Here is a 20,937-nt window from a genome sequence, read left to right as displayed (position 1 = left end):
CCAATGATGTCCCTACGAAATGATAATGTGCATTATAAGCTCGAAGACAATGAATAAAATGGTAGCTGTAGTTCTTATAAGAAAATGTTTGCATATAAAACATATGTTTTCTTCTTTTAATTTTGATACTAATCTATACTTGTACCTAATTACGTTACAACTACATATTCCAAGAGCACTACATAATCATCAAAACTTACATATTCATTCGATTTATTTATTTATATTTTTTTTAAGTCCAAATATAAGCAATTGGAACACCTATTCATATCACAGTAATAATGATACACAACTTTCAGGCTGAGTTGCAAGTTCAAAATAAGCTACTCATTACTCGCGTATAATCTACACCTATACCTACATAATTCCACATACAAACTCACATTCAAGAATTAAAGCAAATTATCTCATTCACTTTTGATATCACTTAGAAACCAAAAGGATCTCAGGCTTTTTAGCCTTACTGGGTGTATTAGCATTGGAGGTAGCACTGGCAGCTGCAGCTGCAGCAACAGCCTCGCGTGCCCTGTTATCTAGCTAAATCAGACTGCTAGTCGCCAAAATGGCCTGCGGGTTCAGGTCATGGGAGGCCCAGCATACAAGCTCCTTATTGCCACTGAAGTTGCTGCTTTCACATCCTCTGTAATCAAATGCCCTAGCAAGCAGTGCCCCAAAATCCTCAATGCCGGCTGTAATAACTCTCATGGCAGCGGAATTCTCACCCCCTGTGACCTCAACTCGTCATCCCTCCCCTCACTTCGCAAATGCCGAATTTCTTCCACAACATCCTCAATCTCACTGTGACCCCTCGAGTCACCCGAAAGCCCATGGCTACTTTCAGTAAAATTATCAGGTTTTTGGGTAGTAAAATCATCGAAATCAGATTTACAAGGGCAATCCTGACTTGCCCAATCTGCCGAAAATTTGCAAAAATCAAGCTTTGACCAACTGGGCATTTGCGAGATCTGCTTATAATAACAATCAAGGGCAATGCCTACAATGGAAGCTCGTTTAGTAGACTTCACCGCCATCTGGGGTTCGAGAGGAGGCGATAGAACGCCGACTAGAGGCCGAGACGAGGGGTTATTGTTAATGGGGTTCGATTTATTCGAAGGGGGATTTCGAGAGGAGTGATAAAGAGAAGGTTGAGAGAGATCAGGGATTGAAATGAGCACGGGTATACCCGAATGAGCCTTGACTTCAGATGAGTAGAGGACAAGAAGGACAGCTTCGAAGCCGGCGAGATTAGGGGTGGGGGAGATAGCGGATGTGGTGGAGGAGGAGTGGATGCGGGATAGATAGAAGGAGGAGAGGAGAGGGATATAGCAGAGGACAACGAGGCGGAGTTCGGAGTTAGCGGAGAGGAAGGTGTCGTATAGCCACAAGCAAAGAGAGTCGTCGTCGGAGCCGGATGAAGGGGAGGAGAGGGAAGATGAGATGGAAGAATAGGCAGCGGAAGAGAGGAGGAGGGAGCGGGTAGGGCGGTCGGAGTCGGCAAGGAACGAGAGAACTGAGGAGGTTCCGGGGAGAAGAGTGGAGAGGAGATGGATTCGAGTGCGGGCTTTTGATATGGACTCCCACCAGGAGTGCATCGAGTCGGAGTTATTTGCTCCGGCAGCGATGCGGTGGGGAGCAGGACCACCGTTTTGGTGGTTGAAGGAAGTGGAGTTAGATGGGTTAATCTCGGTGGCAGAGGTGGATGAAAAAGGGGATCCACTCCTACCACTATAGCTAATTAAAACCTTCACCTTCGTCCCCAAACTCACAATCTCTCAAACCCGTTTCCACCACCAACTCCGCTGAAAACCTTTATCTTGCACAATAAAAAAATGAAGTAATGGTATTCACAACTAAAATAATTCTACTGGAGATGATTTCGCCCATAACTCAAACAATATCCAAAAAACTTGGGCACAAATTTTCATATCAAATTAACTGATAATCATTCTAAGTTAAGTAGTCACAAGTTTATTTACACTAATGAATTATTTATTTATTCAATTATTTTTATTCTAATGAAGTTATTACATATACAAGAAAATTAAATTAACAAGGAGGCTCATAAGTATATAACAGTTAAAAATCATTAGAGAACACATAATGATTACAAAAACACAATGCTTTTTTTTTATTTTTAATTTGGTTTGAAGCATAGATTTTATTGCTATAGTATTATTCTTTATTTTTTAGTACAAAAACACAAATTTTCATCAATATAGGTGGCAAAATTTGTTAATTACATATAAGTGAAAATATACTTTTATAATTTGCAAATATTTTAGCCCTGCAATTTTTTATAATTGCAGCACTAAAGTACATCATTAATTGAAAATAACGAAAGTCAAATTTTATGGTTATAACAGACTTTCATTAAAAATAATCAAATGCTATTAATAAGACATTATTATTAAGTCAAAATCAAAGAAAATTTAGTGACGACATAATGTTATCACTAATTTATTCAAGATTATAATGACAAGAAAAGTCGTCACTAATTAAATTGCTAGTTTTTAATATTGTCAATTGCTAGTTTTTAATACTTTTGTGAAAATATTGATAATGGTTGAGAAAATTTTGTTACATTACCGCAAGTGATAAATGTACTTTTGTTCTTTTTGAAACATTTATTTTAATGTTTAATTTTGTTTAAAACTATTGTACTAGTATAGATTTGCAAGACAAAACTTAAGTTCTCAATAGTTAAAAAAATCATTATAGAGAAAACACAAAGTAGTAGTTGCAAAATGTGTATAAATTACAAATATTTTAATATGTATAAATTACAGTTTATTTTAATGTTTAATTTTGTTTGAAACTATTTTACTAGTATACATTTGCAAGACATAGATTTATGGGTAATTTCTTTTTTTTTTTTTGCTTTCACATATTTAATTTATGTTAAATACAAAACCTACCAGTTTCCCTTCCATAAAAATATTAGTGCAACACTTTTTGAATTTTACTTACAAACATTTATGTATTTAACATAAATTAAATGATTCGGAGTGAAATGCCCATAAAGAGCAGAATATTTGTTCATGTAATGGAGGAAACCCACAAAGAGTTGGTACTTTAAGGGCCATTTCTTTTTTTAAAAAAATTTAATTTATGTTGAAAAGATAACCTGCCAGTTTTCGTTTTGTAAGAAATCAGTGTAACACTTTTTGAATTTTACTTACAAACATTTATAAATTTATCATAAATTATATGTTTGAGAGTAAAATGCCCATAAAAAGTTGGTACTTTGAATAGATAATGCTCATTTGCCCATAAATTACACTCCTTGAAGGCTATTTTGTTAATTACTTTGTAGTACTTTGTTATTCCTTTGCTAATACTACTTGGCATGTAGTACAAAGGATAAATCTGGCATAAATTTCTTATTCCATTGATAAAAAGACCTGTCTGCCTTATAACTATTGTAATGAAATATATATCTTTAGAGTTTATAACAAATTATTACTTAAGTTTGAGAAAATTATAAAATATTTATGCATAGTTTATCAAGATACCATTCATAATTTCCTAATAAAAAAATAGGGGCTAAATTGTAAAAGTTAGGGTGCCATAATAGAAATAATAAAATTGGTGTATTACATATGGGGGTTAAATTGTAAAAGTTAGAGTGCCATAGTAGAATTAATGAAATTGGTGAATTACATATGGGGCTAAATTACAAAAATTAGGGAGTAATAATAGAATTAAAGAAATCGGTGTACTACATATGGGGCTAAATTGTAAAAGTTAAGGTATCATAATGGAATTAATGGAATTTTTTACAACATTTGGGGCTAAATCGCAAAAGTTAGGGTGGCACAGTAGAATTAATGAAAGTGACTTAGAAATAAGTACTTTAAACAGTGACGATCAATTCTTGTCACTAAATCCGAATCGGTAGAGTGACAGTGACGATATTAGAAGTTGTCACTATATAGAGCATTTTAGTGACAACTTTTTCAAGGTCGTCACTGAAGACTTAGTTGCTTTGAGCAATTATGACAACTTTCCTTGTCGTCACTAAACAATCACGTTTTGTGACGACTTTTGTCGTCACTAAAAAATGTTGTCACTAATGACCATATTTCTTGCAGTGTAGTTTGTGACGAAAATAACGGGTCGTCACTAAACATTTAGTTACTTTGATGCAATTGTGACAACTTTAGGTGTCGCGACTAAAGAAGCTCCTTTTGTGACGACCTATTGTCATCACTACAAAATGTTGTCACTAATAACTTTTTTTTTTAGTGATCAGTGACGACAACAAAAAGTCGTCCGTAAATAGGCCAAGCAATAGTGATGATGTTCTTAATGTCGTCACTATTGTGTGTTCTAAACACTCCCGCGCTCTTGCTAAATCTTGGCGGGAATTTACTAGTGACGACTTAGAAAAGTCGTCGCAAATGAGTTGGCTCCCATTAGAGGTTTGTGACGAGTTAGAAAGTCGTCAATAAAAGATCCACTTTTGTGACAACTTTTTTTCGTCACAGAGAAAAGTTGTCACTGATGACCAATTTTCTTGTAGTGACACGAGCTACTGCAGCCATTATCTCCTCTGAATAGCTGGAAGAAGCAGAATTCCGCTGCTGCAATTTCTCTAGAACCACCTCTTGTGGTGAAGGCGACCCATCCGTTGGAATACCAGAACGCTGGGCTACTGCAATATCTCCCTCCCTCAAAGGACTGACAGACATGATCTTCTGATGCCGCAAGTTCTCTGCAGAGAGACCACTAGAGTCTGTTCTTATGTTCCCCAAAGGATACGAGTCAACCCTTGTAGTGTTCTTTATCGATCCCTCCTGATCAACACAGAAATTTTCTTTTCCTATCTCAGTTGGCACCGACATAGCTCCCGCAATAGCCAAAGAGCCTTTTGGATGATTTCCTGCTAGATTAGCTTTCTTCTCCACCCATTCCACCCTCAGTGCTGGATGGAGCACATGACACCTATCCTTGTCATGCCCTTGCTTGAAACAGTGGCTGCAATACTTAGGAAGACTCTCTAGAATAAGCTGCTGCCAGAAACCTCCGTGCTCCCCATTACCAATCCATATCCTCACAGGAAGAGTTTGGAGCAAGTCAATCTCTACACAAACCCTAGCTTCACTAGGACGAACACCAGAAGCTCTAGCAGAATCCACAAACAGCGGTTTAGCCAAGCAACTCACAATTTGGAAGAGGCACTCCTTGTCAAAGTAATGAATCGGCAATTTCGGCAATTGGAACCATACCGGAACAACAGAAGGCTCACGATCCACATGAAATGCAGGAGACCATTTAAACACTCTCATCGGCACTCCATGGATGTACCAGATGCCCCTAGACCAAATCCTATGAAAGTCCACCTCGTTCCCTAATCGAATTAGCACATGTCTCGAATCTAACAAGCCCACCGAAACTGTTTCCTTGAGATCCAACGAGAGGAAAAACTTCTGTATAACGTCCATGATAGGCCTTCCCTTCGAAAACTTTCCAACCAAAGCAAACGTAAATAGGGCAAGCAACACTTCAAGATCAGTCTGTGCAAATGTGATAGACGGCTCGCCTCGATGTGAAGACCTCATGGCCTTGACTTTAAACAAAGGCTGGTCCGAGACAGAAGTAGAGAAAAGCTCAGAAAAGGATTTCTTCGAGAAGGTAGGAGAAGTGGACTGCCATAACTAAACCCAAACCCTAGCAGGAAGCAGAAAGAAACATGGTACTGAGGTCAGAGTTGTTTTTTCTCCCTAATATTTCTTCGAGAGTTGTTATTATCTTCTTTAAGTAACTTCTAAACCAAAAGATTGCTATGAGATCTGACAAAAAAATTATTAGATGCTCTTATAAACGTAGTTCATTAGATATTTTGTTTGATTTTGGTGGTTTACATTTTCTGGATGGACTCCTGATTGTCAATTACTATTTTAAAGTCATTCCCTCATAAAAAAAATAAAAGATATACTGAGACAAATATTATGTATGCTATTGTAATAGTTATAAATCAAATAGAGTTCAAGCATGGTTTTTTGACACTGGGTACTAGAAAATCCTAAGTTAAAAGACAACACAAGTCGTACTCCACAACATTAATTTTTGTAAATGAATTACTAGATCGAGAACTATTATATACAATTAAAACCATGAGAGCATTCGTTAATGAATCATTGCCCTACCAAATTCGAAAGGTAATTCTCATCAAGAGGAAATTGAAAACTAAATAAGGAAATTTAAATAAATAAATCATTTAAATTGAAAATCTGGAAAAATAGTTTGTTATTATAGTGCAAGAGAAATGCTGCAAACATAGAGGTACATAAATAAGTAGAATTCTTTTTGCACAAATAGTTTTACGATCGCTAACTGCATAATAATTGATATTCATGATTATTATTATCATTATTTCTTTTCAATTAACTCATGAAATAATTAATTATTATGTGAACAGTATACGATAGAATTTTAGATTCTCTTATAAAACCAATTTGTCAAATAAAGTTTGATTTTGGTATTTTACTTTATTTAATGATGGAATAACTATCATCAATTTTTTGATTTTTTTGATCAATTATTTTAGTGCAAGAAACAAATATGACAAATCACTATACATGTTATTTTTAACTGTTATATGCAAATAGAGCTCGAGCATGAATTTTTTTGATGCTTTGTATTCCATAACCTAATTTGTAAAGCGATTCAATTCGTATTTCTTAACCTAAATCTTTGGTAACGACAAATATTATATACACTATTTTGGCCTATATATTTCTAAGAGAACTCGTGCATAGATATCTAATTAACGCTTTGTATTCCATAACCTAATTATATAAAATAATTGAATTCATATTGTATAACCTAAACCGTTGTAAACAAATATGGCAAATAGGGAAATTTTGGTAAATAATTAAAACCATAGGGCCATACATGCCAAATACATTATAATCCTTCAAAAGCCTTAATCTTGATTCTCATATAGGAAAATAAATTTCTAATTAAAACCATAGGGCCATACATGCCAAATACATTATAATCCTTCAAAAGCCTTAATCTTGATTTTCATATAGGAAAATAAATTTCTAAATTAGGAAACGTGTATATTTTGGTATCAACGTGATTGGATTGGCAAGAGACCATATTAGGATCACTGCAATAAATATCAAATCCACTCAAAGGACAAAAAAAAAGAAAAAAGTGGAAATTATGGTGTGTTCCTATAGTGCAGAAGAAATGTTATGGAACGAAGAGCCGTACAGAGAATGGAACTCTTTTGGAGTTTGGGAGTTTGGTAAGGAAAAACAGTCAAAAGGTGATGACCATTTCAAAAAAAATGCTTACATGTGCAAATAACGGCCGTTAAATCATCTTCCATTAAATCTTAACCCCTTACTATCATAACCACCTCATTTCCCAAGTTACCATCATCTCCCTCTTCCCATTAGTTCACTACTATAAATACTGCTACTTCTAGCCAACATTCAGCTCATCCAATAAAGAATCCAACTCTTCTTCCTCGTTCTCATTCCTCAGTTCTCAACACAGCTGAAGAGAACCTATTTTTTTGTTGTAGTTTAGATTTGAAAGGCCTCAAATGTGAATAAAAGAAATTTCCATAGACATCAAAAATTTTATAAACTGTTTCTATTATTTGTTTGTATCTATTTTTATTTATTTAAGTTTATTTGTTTTTTTGTTTATTTATTTATCTCTCTTTCTATTTTTATCATTTTGATTTGCATTTAATTATTTTGCAGAAAAATCAGAAAGAAAAGAAAAAAATCAATTAAAAATAGATTTTGTAAAAAAAAAAAAATTTTCTTCACGTCGCACGCACGCTATCCTTCATCGCCTTCGTACGAGCTAGGAAGCGGAGCTCAGTACAGGAAAATTGCAGCAACAAATTTGCATCCCATTCCACTCAGTTTTTTTTCTTTTTTTTTCCCAAAATTCCTTAAACCATTTTTATTATTTCTTTGTATCTATTTTTATTTATTTACATTTATTTGTCTGTTTGTTTATTTATTTATTTATCTCTCTTTCTATTTTTATTATTTTGATTTGCATTTAATTATTTTGCAGAAAGATCAGAAAGAAAAAGAAAAAGAAAGACAAAAAAGAAAAGAAAAAATCAATTAAAATCAGATTTTGTAAAAAAAATAAAATAAAATTCTTCTATCGCACGCGCGCTATCCTTTATCGCCTTCGTACAAGCCAAGAAGCGGAGATCAATACAGGAAAATTGCAGCAACAAATTTGCATCCCATCCCACTCAGTTTTTTTTCTATTCTTTTTTCCCAAACCTTTGCCACCTCACCTCAACCAGAATCATCAAGAAAATTCTGGAAGAGGGAGGATCGAATGGCTCAAGTTGAGCCACAAAAAAACAACCTTCATCCACACCTTTGAATGTAAGGTTGTGGGAATCTTACTTCATATAAAAAGGGCAAAAGAGACACCATTAAGGTGAGAAAGGGAGGGCGGCAAATAAAAAAAGGAGAAAAAAGAGAGAGAAAAGGAGAAAAAAAATGCAGAAAAATTTTGGTGAAAACCTTGAGCCGGGGTTGAACATCCAGCCTCCTTCTTAAGCAAAATCGAACCTCAATCTCAATCGCCTCAGCGTTTTTTCCAAATCTGCACTATCTATGTTTATAGAAGTGCAACTTCTGTTCAAAAAACTTCCAGAAAAAATCCCCCAAGTACGTGAAATTCGAGCTCGAATCTGCTGCTTCATCAACCCGTGAACATTCTGCAACAAAACTCTAGCTATTCGATTCCAGCCTTGAAGCTAATTTTTCTTGGATCCCCCACGTTGATTTGGTGTCTTCAAATATCAAAGGTAGTCTGTTCATCCTTCTCCCTCCTTATAAGCTTGAATCTGCAACAGATTTGCCTCATTTTGTTCTTAGCCTTGTCTTTCCTTCTGCTATGTCTTTTGTGAACTGTTGGTTTGAGATTTCTGCCATGTTTGCATAATCTTGTTTTGGTCCAAATTTTTTATGATTATTGGTGGTATGTTGCGTTCTGATGAAATAAGAAAAGAAATTGCAGAAAGGCTTCGAAGCTTTGCATGATAATGTGAAAAATTTACAATTTACCCCTTAATTTTCACATGATTCTACTGCGACCCAAAATCTGGAAAATATGAATCAATTTCAGCCCTTTTGATTTTTATTCCGCTTTTTCATGTTTCAAGTATGTTTTTAAGCATTTGATTTCTGGATTTTAGGGCATGAATAGAACTCTAATTTTTTATTGATTTAATATCTTGTTGGATTAGGTTTTGGGTTAAAGCATATTTTAGTTGGGTTAGTGTTTCATTTCTTTTTTTGGGTTTGGCATTGGGTTTAAGAGAGTAAAGCCCAACCTTTTGGTTGGTTTTTTGTTTGGTAGAAAGGCAGGCCAGCCCACTTTTCTTCTTAGGGCTTTTCATTAGGCCAGGATGGTTTTGGCCCAAGGCAATAATAAAATGGCCCAAATGGCTTTTATCTTGCAAAAATCTGATACAAAACTTGCATTTCAGTCCCTGAACTTTTGAGTATTTTTACTATAGTCCTAAAAATTTTGAATTTCTTTCAATTAGGTCCCTATTCTAATTACATTTTGGTCCCTAAACTTTATTTTTTATTTTTTACCCCTAAATTTTGTAATAATTGATAATTTGACTCAAAAAAGTTCTTAATTTTTGCAATTAGGTCCCTAACAATTTTGATTTCTTAAATATAAGTTTTTTATCTTTTTTAATTGTTAATTATACTTCATTTAAATGTTTCAATTGGTAGATTTCATGGTTATTGCAACTTCTTTATAATTTATTTATTAATTAAATTGGTGCCTTGACCATTTTGCTGATTTTGAAGTATAAATAGGGCAAATTCTATCCCATTTAACCATTACTTCAAGAAAGGTACCTTCTTTCATTATTTTTAATCCTCTTATGTGCTCCTATGTATTTTTTTGTGTAATTGCATATTTGGAGTGCTTTTTCTTTAATTACTCATTTTAAATTTCATTTATTTTATTTAATTTTGATGATTATTTGAGAGATATTTAAATGCCAATTTGTAATAGATAGATGCTCAAGACGTATTTAGTTGGGCTATGTAATAGATAGATTTTAGTTTTGCCAAAATGTAATTAGTTAGATAAATATAATAGTTAGGTTATTATTTTTTCAAATTCCCCCCTTAGATTGTAGTTAGACCCCCAAATGTAATAGTTAGGTTTTTATGTGCATCTCTTTACTTGTATGCTTATGTGTTTATTCGCTTTCTTTAGAGTTTTTGTATCTAAAACTGTGTTATGTGCTCTATGTGTTTTATGTGTTTGCTTGTTTTAATTATGTTTTATATGATTTACTTAGTTATAATAAATGCATGACATCACCACACTAATCCAACGCTAGTTGTGGCCTTTTTTTCGTTTTCTCACTAGTCCAATGCTAGTGAGAACCTATAAAAATGGGTTAGTACAATGTTAGACCCTTTAAGCAATTTTCGCGCTAAATTCATACTTTCACGTGACATTTATTGCATTTCATGCATTTTTTTTATTTTTAGATCATTTTTATTTGTATGATATTTTCCCTACTATTATTTCCTTACCCTCTATGTGTTTGAACCATATCATTTAGAATTGCATCTCATTTTAGAAAATTAGAAGTAGGTTAGTCCATTTGCTGGTGTATGTAATAAGAGTCACCCTTCAAATATAGGAAATAAACGAGTATGACCTCTTAATTTTAGCACGCTCATATCCCCTCTATAAGAAGGAAAATTGTGTCACGAATTTTAGTCCCCCGTACACGTTATGTTGCATCCCTCCCTTAGGTCATATATATATATTTATATATTATAATTTTTTTCTTTTCTTTAAATCTCATCTTTGGCATATTTGTGACCTCATCTAAGAATCATTTTTGGACATCACAATTAATGTGATTTGCACCAATTAAATTTTAAAGAGACATTCCGACCCTCCCAATACCTCCTAAGTCTAAATTCGCATTCATATAGATATATTCTAATGTGATAAGTTTTATATGTTAAATTAATAAAATTTTCGACTAAATCTCGCAACTAATATTGACTAGATTGAAAGGGTACCTTAGGTTTAAACCTATCAAATCTTTGCCTTTCCTTTTTTCAACCGTAACCCTCGAACCCTTTTATCTTGTTTTCAAAGATTTGGAGTCGTCTAAAATGGATTTTATTTTTTATTTATTTAAAAATACTTTGGTGACTTGGTACACCTAAACTCAATACCAAGTGATGACTTCTATTTTTTCTTAAAAACCTCTTTTGAGACTATTACTTTGGGCCAAAACCATCGCATATTTTAAGTCCCATTTTAGGCCCCTTTTTCTTTATTTATTCTATTTCTAAAATCAATAAATACATTTTTTAATGCCTAAATTTTATTTTTTTTCAAAAAAATAGGGCGCGACAGTTTCCAAAGAGACCCTGATGAAATAATTCAGCTATTGATTCATTCTTCTTTCTCTATTTTCAGCAGAAATTTGTTCTTTTTGGTAGTTACAATCAAGGACTGTGCTTAGATTACTTTGTAAGTTTTTTGGTTTGGTTTTAGGTTTTTCTTGTTACAAGATAATTCCAAATGAGTTCTTTTCCCTTTTTCATTTCAAGTTATATTTTGGAGGGAATGCATGCAAACATTCTAACCATTGAGGGCAATTCATGTATAATATTCCCTCTTTTATTTCAAATTTATGTCCATGTTAATTTTTATTTCCTATTCCATGTATCACTAACATTTGATTTTTTTGATTGGTAGGATTTTTCAATTGTGTTCTCTTGACTGTTAGTTATCGCTGTTAAATTTGTGATTGTCTTTTCATTTTTGAGTATTTGCTTGTTATCCCCTTAATTGGGTGTTGCTATAATTGCTTCCAGGATAGGCATTTGGTGGTCTGATTTTTGTGTGAATTTTTCTTGCAGGGGATTGTTGAATTGAATTGGCTTTTACTGTACATGGATGCAGGTTTTAATTTGATTTCGAATTTAATATTGAATCCTTATTCTTGTTTTGATTAAAATTTTGTAAAATTATTGGGTGTTCAATTCTTTTCCAAATTGATTTTGAAAGGATAGATTTCTCACTTCTGTGGGTTTATGGTGATTTGTCTCTATTTGTAATGTAGAAGATTGTTTTTGTTGTTTTCCAAATTTTGATTTGTTTTATGGATCAGAGAGAGGTCGCGATTTTCTCTCTTCTAGCTGCTAGGGTTTCGCTTCATGACAAGGCGGGCTAGGGTTAGTTTGGTTATGGGTTGCCATGGCAGCCCTCCGGCCACCTGCTGAAGGGCATCCTCCTCCACAGCCAGTCTCTCCAACAATCCAAAGTAAGTCTTTCTCGGATCTATTCAAGCAGCAGGCGTCACACCCTTCACTCTCCATAGTGGCTGAAGTGACGACTCACAAAGGTGAGCCAGCGATCATCTTTACGCAGGCAGCTGTGGAGACCTTGGCCAATCCTTATCGGTTTGCGTTAGTAGGAAAACTTTTCAGGGGTAGACCGAAGATTGAGGAGGTACGCAAGTTCTTCTCAACGCTGGATCTTAGAGAGAAACCCACGGCGGGTCTTCTTGATGCACGGCATGTGTTGATACAACTGCAGAATGAGGCTGATTTCCATCGCGTGTGGTTCAGGAGGATCTAGTACGTCTTCGCGACACTGATGCGTGTCTTCAAATGGACATCTATTGTTCCCCTGTGGTTCCAGCTTCCGAAGCTACCGCTGCACTTCTTCAACAAAGAGGTGTTTTTTCAGATTCTATCATGCGTGGGTCTGCCATTACTAGTGGATGCGGCCACTCTTGCTGTGCCACGACCGAGTGTAGCTCGCATGTGCATCGAGGTGGATCTGCTGAAGACGTTGCCGTCGCATGTATGGATTGGAAATGGAGATAACACTAGTTTTTTGCAGGACCTGGTGGTGGAGAACCGTCCACGGTATTGCTCTCACTGTTTCCGCCAGGGACATGCGGAGGATACTTGTCATGTCTTGAATCCTGCGCTGCTTGCTACCTCAGGGCAGCCCAGGAACGTGGAAGAGGGAAGCAGCGAGGCAGCGCCTCTGTTGAAGGTTGCAGCAACACCCACGGCTGGACAAGTAGTGTTGCTTGAAGGGGTGACACCTGATATATCACGGAGTGGGGTGGGGCAGCAACTGGAAGTGTCGGCAGAGGTGCAGCAGCAGCAGCTACAGGGGGTGGGGGAAGTGCAGCAGTTGGGGGCGTCGTTGGTGGAACAACAACCATAGCAAAAAGGGGCGGGCTTTCTGGTTGCCCAGCCTCCAGCGAAGGAGCTCGGACATGCGGGCACGGCTGAGGATTCAAGTTTGGGTTTAGAGATGGAGGAAGGGTTGCCAAGAATTGGTGGAGATCGCAGCAATTCTTTGGGCAGTGTACGGGCAGCGAGAGCCGGGGTCAAGCAAGAAAGTTTGTGGGCTGCACGGTCAGAGACTGATGAGGGGATGGTGACGGAGGTGCAGGAGATGCAGCGAAGGGTTGGGAATTTATCTCCTAGAGGAAATGGGAATAAGGTGCGGGTTCGTGGAGTGATGTCGCCAATGGGGGAATTGAATCTTGATTCGATGGTAGTTTCTGGCAGCCATGCACGAGAGCAAGTAGGCCTGGGGGGGGCCTCTGTGGCCAAGGTACGTGGTAGTCGTGTGGTGGTTCCTGCTGATAGAACTCTAAGATCTAGGGGTAATGTTTCAACAAATTCCCTGTCTGCGATTTCTCATGATTAAAGTACTTTTCTGGAATATAAGAGGAGTGGCTCGTGCTCCAAATTTAAAAAGATTGAAGAAACTTATTAAATTGCATTCTTTACAATTGGTGGTGGTAGTTGAACCTAAGTCGGGTTTGGAGAACCTTACTGCCATTCAACTCAAATTAGGGATGGATTACTGCCTAACTAATCAAGGGGGCTCCGTTTGAGTGTTTTATCGGTCTATGTTTAATTGTCAGATTATTGGGGAGTCGGCACAACATCTAACTATACAGGTGCAATCTCAGTTATTTCCTAAGTCCATTCTCTTGTCATGTATTCATGCTAAGTGTATGTCTCAGGAAATGGTGGTTTTGTGGAGTGACTTATTAAGGGATAGGCCACTCTCGGTTCCGTGGTTTATAGTGGGAGATTTTAATGTGATCACTAACGAAAAGGAAAAAAAGGAGGGTTTGCCTTTTAGACCTTCGGAGGGGTTGAACTTCTTAAATTTTATGTTTGAGGCGGGAATGGTTGATGCGGGGTTCTCGGGGTCGAGGTTTACTTGGTGCAATAACCGGGCGGGTCTGGCTCGTATTTGGAAGCACCTAGATAGATTGCTGTTGAATGGGTCAGCGTTGGAGATGCACCACCAAGTCATGGTTCAACACTTGGGGCGGGATCTGTCGGATCACTCTTCATTGTTGCTATCTGTGAAGACGTGTCTGGACAATAAACCCAGGTCGTTTCGCTTTTTGAATGTTTGAACCACTCACAAGGACTTGCTGGGGTGATTAGAGAATGTTGGTTGCAACCGGGGAATGGATCCCCCTTGCAGGTTCTGGCGGCAAAGCTGCGGGGAGTGAAGCAAGCTCTCAAGCAATGGTTTAAGCTATCGTTTGGGGATATCTTTCAGACAGCCCGGAGCACGGAGCGTGAGTTGCTGGAGGTTGAGATAAGGTATGACATGGATCCTACGAATGACTTGCGGTGTGAGTTACATCATGCTTAGGCGCGATTGCGGCATGCATTGATGGTTGAGAAAGGCTTTTGGAGGCAGAAGGCTCGAGTAAAATGGTTGCAGGATAGAGATAGGAATTCGAAATTTTTTCACTCCTTGGTGGCGGAGAGGAGACGCCGGGCGGTGATTCATTGGGTGCGTAAGTCAGATGGAAAGTGGCTAGAGGATGAGTACAAATTGGTACGGCGGCGGTTAATTTCTTCCATGAGCTCTTCATGGCAGAGGGCGTGCCACCGGACACTGATATTTTGGAGGTCATTCCGAAATTAGTCACCGCCCAAGACAACACTGTATTAACGGAGATCCCGCGGCTGGACAAGGTGAAGGACATAGTGTTTGCACTAGGTGCGTACAGTGTAGCGGGCCCGGATGGGTTCACAGGGAAGTTCTTCACTTTCGCATGGGAGGTGATAACCATGGATGTATATCAGGCGATGGTGAGTTTCTTTTATGAGGCAGAGCTATCGAGGAGTATCACGGCTACATCAATTATGCTACTGTCGAAAGTGGAAAACCCTCAGGATTTCTCTCAATTTAGACCCATTAACTTATGCAACTTTGCGAACAAGATCGTTTCGAAACTGTTTTCGGAGAGGTTGGCTAAGGTCTTGCCCGGCTTATATCTCTACAACAGAGCGATTTTGTGAAAGTGGAACAGATCGCAGACAATTTCTTGCTGGTCCAGGAATTGCTATCCGATATCTCGAAATGTAACCGGAGTAGGAACGTGGTGATTAAATTAGACATGATGAAAGCATATGATAGTCTCTTGGCCTTATCTTTTACAAGTTCTTCGCTGCTTCGGGTTCTCGGAGACTTGGATTGATATGATCTGGCGTCTTGTTTCTAATGTTTGGTTTTCGGTATTGGTCAATGGCGCTTCGCAAGGATTCTTCAAGTCATCCCGGGGTTTTCGGTAAGGGGATCCAATTTCGCCGGTCTTATTTGTTCTCGGAGCTAATGTACTATTGCGGGCCCTGAATGCACTACCCTCTCAGTGGCGATTCATTCCTTTCATAGTCCCTCCTCGGTGCCCGGTAGTCACTCATTTGGTGTATGTCGATGATATAGTCATCTTCTCTAGTGGTGCGCGATCCTCGCTAGGCCTAGTTAAGAGGGTATTGGACGAGTACAGTATGATATCGGATCAGCGAATAAACTCCCAAAAGAGCTACTTTTTTACTCATCCGAAGTTTCCGTCACGGAAAGTAGCAGTGGTTGCCCACACTCTGGGATTTCAGAGGAGAGCGTTTTCGGTTCGGTACCTCAAGTGGCCTCTGTATGTGGGACGGTGGAAAAAGGTCTATTTTGCAGAGGTACATAATTCGATGGTGGCTCGTATTCTCTCGTGGAAGAATAAGATTCTATCTATTAGTGGTCGAGTGGTTCTACTTCAGAGTGTGTTAGCCTCCATGCCAATACACTTGCTGGCAGCCGCTTCTCCGCCAAAGGGGGTTCTCGTGACCTTGGAGAAAGTATTCGCAGACTTCCCGTATGGGACATCGGACATTGAGACTAATTACCACTGGATACGTTAGAAGGACTTATGTAGGCCGCGAGAGGAAGGAGGTATTAGTTTGCGGGGGCTGGAGGGTGTTTACGACTTGTTCTCAATTAAACTCTGGTGAAAATTTAGGCAACAACAGTCACTCTGGGTCGAGTTCATATCAAAAAAGTATTACTCGGGTTTACACCCTTGTCTAGCGGAGGTGAGTCCATGGAGCTCCCACACGTGGAGGATGATGTATACAGTACAACAGGTGGCAGAGAACAACATTAACTGGGTTGTCAAGCAGGGCAGGATGCATTTTTGGCATGAAAATTGGAGGGGTCAGGGGCGCTCTATCAGAAAGTGGAGATATTTCACGACTATTTGGTTGCCGATTTTGTGGATCAAGAGGCCTGGAATATTGCTATGTTTAATCAACACTTGGAGGCAGGTTTGGTGGCGTGCATGGACATGTCTCCGCCATCCTTTCAAGATCCAGATAGAATGGTTTGGGGTTTGACGACTTCTGGATTCTTCTCCACGTCTTCAGCATACTCCCTAGTCCGACAGGTTGATAACAGATCTTGGTGTGCTGCAACTGTCTGGCACCACAGTATCCCAATTAAGATCTCTTTCTTGATGTTGTGCTTACTGCGATGAAAGATCTCTACGTTGAACAAGTTGAGGAGATTGGGGGTTCGAGGCCCTTCCCGCTGTTGGTGTTGCCAGGATCCTAAAGAGGAGGACATAAAGCACGTTTTTTGTACTAGAGAAGGAGCAAGGCTAGTTTGGCATCACTTTGAGATGCATGTGGGAGAAATGGAAGGAATACATACGGTGCGACATATGGTGTGGCTTTGGTGGTTACGGGGTGGGCATAATACCAGTTTGACATTTTTGTATAGGGTCCTACCGACGGTGGTGTGCTGGGAGTTGTGGAAAGCACGGAATAGGGGGTGTTTGAGGGGTATCGGTTGAGGGTCAGGGAGACGGTGAATCGAATCATACAGCTATTAGGAGACATTTTGCAGGCATGATTCCCGGGTTTGAGAGGGGTAGAGTCTTCATGGGAAGGATGGCTTCATGCAGTAGCCCACTGCCAGAGGCGGGTGGTCATTCAACCGGTTCGTTAGATCTCGCTGCAGGGGGTGGAACAGACGGGTGTTCGCGGGGGAACCCAGGGTTGAGTGGAGGGGGTGGGCTGGTGCAAGATTGTCATGAGATTTTTGTTTTCGGTTACTTGGCTTTTTTTGGGACGATGAGCAGCCTGCACGCAGAGTTACGTGCACTCCTTCAGGGTGTGAAATACTGTGTTGCCCGAGAGATCCAAGAGTTACATCTCGAGTCAGATTCACTTATGCTCATTCAGATTGTTTAGGGAGATAGTGCTTGTCCATGGCAGTTGCAGAGGGAGCTGGAGGAGCTGTTTCAATTTCATCTATGTTTCCTAACGGTCTCGCATTGTTATAGGGAGGCGAATTCATTGGCTGATCGGTTGGCAAATTATGGTGTCGACTCTGAGGCAGGACAGGTTTTCAATACCTTTGCAGATCTACCACATTTGGTTAGATGGGATATTAGAATGGATAGGTTGGGTTTCCCAGCGTTTCGTAGAAGGATGGCTGGTCATTAGTGCTGGTAGTTTCATCTCATGTATGCATGATTTCTGATTAATAAAAAAACTATTTAGTTAAAAACAAGATTTGTTTTATGGAATTTAAATGAAAATCTTTTTTTACCAGAAGTGCAAAATCATTTTCCAATTCAAGAATTTATTTCATGGAATTTAAATGAAAACTTCCTTCCTTTCCTTTCTTTTTTGGAAATACAAAAACATTTGCCAATTCAAGGAATTTATTCTTATTCACAAGTGGATCTTTTCAGCTAGCATTCATTGTCATCCACCGTTGATTCTAGAGTTTGTTGTTTTATGTACTGTACTTTAAATAACCCTGTTTCTACCCATTCAATTCCAATTTTTTCCTGTTTTGATGATTTGGAAAAATATTTGATATTGGCGATGGCAAAGAGATCTAGATTGGCACTTGGCGCTAGTCATCTCTGAGTCAGCACTTGTTTGTGCTTGTATCAAGATGTGTGTTCATGCCCTCATTGTTCTATTTAGACTCAACTATTTCCTTGCAAATGTAGAATTGCTCTAGAGATCAATGTTTTCAATAACACTCCTCTATACCTTGCTATTGAGTTTTGGGTTTTAACTGACTATTTGTGAAAATTTTTCCTCTAAATCATGCATTTCATGATGCTTTACACGATTTTACTAGTTCGCTAATTTTGTAGTCTGCCTTGGTGAGTATGTAAGCTACATCTCGCAGAGGGTCTTTTCACTTTTTAAATGTAATGCCTAGCCAATTACATCCATTTTGTTACTCTATTTTAGATGTCTTATAGTTATGGAATTCGCTCTTCTTAGCATATCAAAGAGAGATATAGATTGTATTTATTCCAATTTTCAATAAAGATCATATATTTATGGCTGAACTGTTGAGGTATTCTTTTTCTTCTTTATTTTCCAGATTGTAGCATTCACTAATATTGCTTGGATTGATGTCTTTAGGCTTAACTTTGTTGGACCAGTTTAGTTCTTAGATTTCTCATTCTTTTGGCCATCATATTGGAGGGGCCATCATTTCTTTTCTCTCAGGACTTGCTAAGCACCTGTGAAGAAGAGAGCAAGTGGGTTTTTATTACTTATTCTGTTATCGAGAACTTAAAGAGAAAGGACCCCAAGGAAGGCGAGAAAAAGGCCAGAGCGATGAAATCATACAGGCGACTAGCATTTCGAGGGCAAGGCTCAAAGCAAAAGTGCCCTGAGGGAGAAAACTCAAAGCAAAAGCACCCCGAGGAAGAGACTGGAGTGATGAAACCATCCAAGCGGCTGGCATTCCAAGGGCGAGCTATGGATCAAGAAGATGACCAAGGCCACGATGGCTATTATTCTTGTACGAGTTCACTCGTCTTCCAACTTGGCTGAGATCTCTCAATTAATTGCTTACTTCGCTATTCGAGGGTAGATTATGGCTCAATCGCTTTTCTCAATTAGAGTTTCAAGTCTCTAGTCCAAAGTGGGGATCTTTATAGGTTAAGGAGGCAGTTGGGTGTTGTAGAACATTGGGTCTATGTTTCTTGCAGCCTTCTTGAATGGGAAGCTTTTGATCTCGTGCGCCGCAGATGGAAGTCTTTGCTTAAAATGATTTCAAATGAGTGTTTCTTTTTTTTGACAAGGAGTTGCTGGCTGTGGGCACCGAACTTCTTGTCTTTGGAAAGGAAGTAGAGTCTCAAGTGATCTACAAATACAGCATATTAACCAATTCATTGTCATCTGGCGCAAGGTCAAACACACCAAGATGGGTGTTTAGCTCAGTCTTGGAGAGATTGTGATTGTGACTAGTGGTTGTGACTTAAAAGGCAATTTACTAAGCTCTGCTGAACATTATTACTCAATGACCGAAACTTGGTGCACTCTCCCCAAAATGCATAAACCCAAAAAACTATGTTTAGGGGTAATTATAGATGGCAAGTTTTATACCATTGGTGGTGTCGGAATAGGCAACCCAAGTGCAAGCGATGGATCCAACTTAAAGGTGCTTACCTATGGGGAGGTATATGATTTGAGGATAGGAACCTGATTTGAAATTCCTGATATGTACCCTTAATGTGCGAGAGAGGGTACTAATGATTCACCTGCAACAGCAAAAGCACCTCCTCTACTTGCAATGGTGACGAATGAGTTATATGCAGCTTATTATGATGAAAAGGAAGTCTAGAAGTATGACAAGCAGAGAAATGTATGAATTACCATAGGTAGATTACCTGAACGGGCAATCTCCATGAATGGTTGGGGGTTGGCACTCAGGGCCTGTGGTAATCAACTAATGGTTATCGGTTGATCAAGGGCATTGAATGGAGGGTACATAGAGATCAATGCTTAGAAGCCAGATGAAGGTCCCCTAGAACAAAGCATTCATGAAGTTTTGTATATAATTGCGCTGTGATGAGTTTCTGAGGTGTCCTGATCTGACAAGAACTCATAGTTTACGTGTTTATTTTCATATGGCTTGTTAATTTGATATTCAAAAAAATTTTGGCTAGTCAAGAGCTTGAAAAAAATTCCAGAGGCAAAGACAAATAATGTAGGGCACCTGGTGCATCGTTTAGCTGTGAAATATTATAAAACTTCAATAAACAGAATGGAATGTGCTATTTAAGTAGACAATTCTGATTTCCTTTAATATCTTAATTTGATGTTGAAAAGTTGAAATTGTCTGGCTTCTTTTGTTCTATGTATTTTCTTGCTTGCATATTGTCATCTATCAATATATGGTAAAGTTGGTGATAAATATATCCTTTCTCTTTCTAATTAAAGGACCAACAAGTTTCACAGTTCCAATGAATGGCAATTGCCAAGTTCACATTTATTGGTTTAATCAGCTGGAGTATTTATGCAATCAGAGGCCAAATGAGTGCCTCAATGATTGGGGCTAATAGCACATGGTTTTCTTATGAATTTGTGAGTGTATTCTCTAAGTTTAACACTACTATGAACTAGTGTCAAATTTCAATTTTCATTAAAAACCTAACACCTTGAGATTATCACAATCAATGGCCAATTAATTGTGATTTTGAGAGCAATAGTGCTAAATAACTCAATCAAGATAATAGTCCAAAATAATTAAGAAATCAACACATAGCAATCATAGATAGTA

At 38.2% G+C, this 20,937-nt stretch overlaps 2 pseudogenes; one reads left to right on the top strand and one right to left on the bottom strand.

Moving 5' to 3' along the window:
* Positions 1 to 243: 243 nt before the first annotated feature.
* LOC140004857 (uncharacterized) lies at positions 244 to 5,561 on the bottom strand (annotated as a pseudogene).
* A 2,614-nt stretch (positions 5,562 to 8,175) lies between these two features.
* On the top strand, positions 8,176 to 19,860 carry LOC140005389 (F-box/kelch-repeat protein SKIP11-like; annotated as a pseudogene).
* The last annotated feature ends 1,077 nt before the right edge of the window (positions 19,861 to 20,937 follow it).

Source organism: Coffea arabica, chromosome 4c (assembly GCF_036785885.1).
Source record: "Coffea arabica cultivar ET-39 chromosome 4c, Coffea Arabica ET-39 HiFi, whole genome shotgun sequence".
Taxonomy (NCBI): Eukaryota; Viridiplantae; Streptophyta; class Magnoliopsida; order Gentianales; family Rubiaceae; genus Coffea; species Coffea arabica.
Note: the sequence above shows the minus strand (reverse complement) of the source record. Positions and strands in the feature narration are given on the sequence as shown.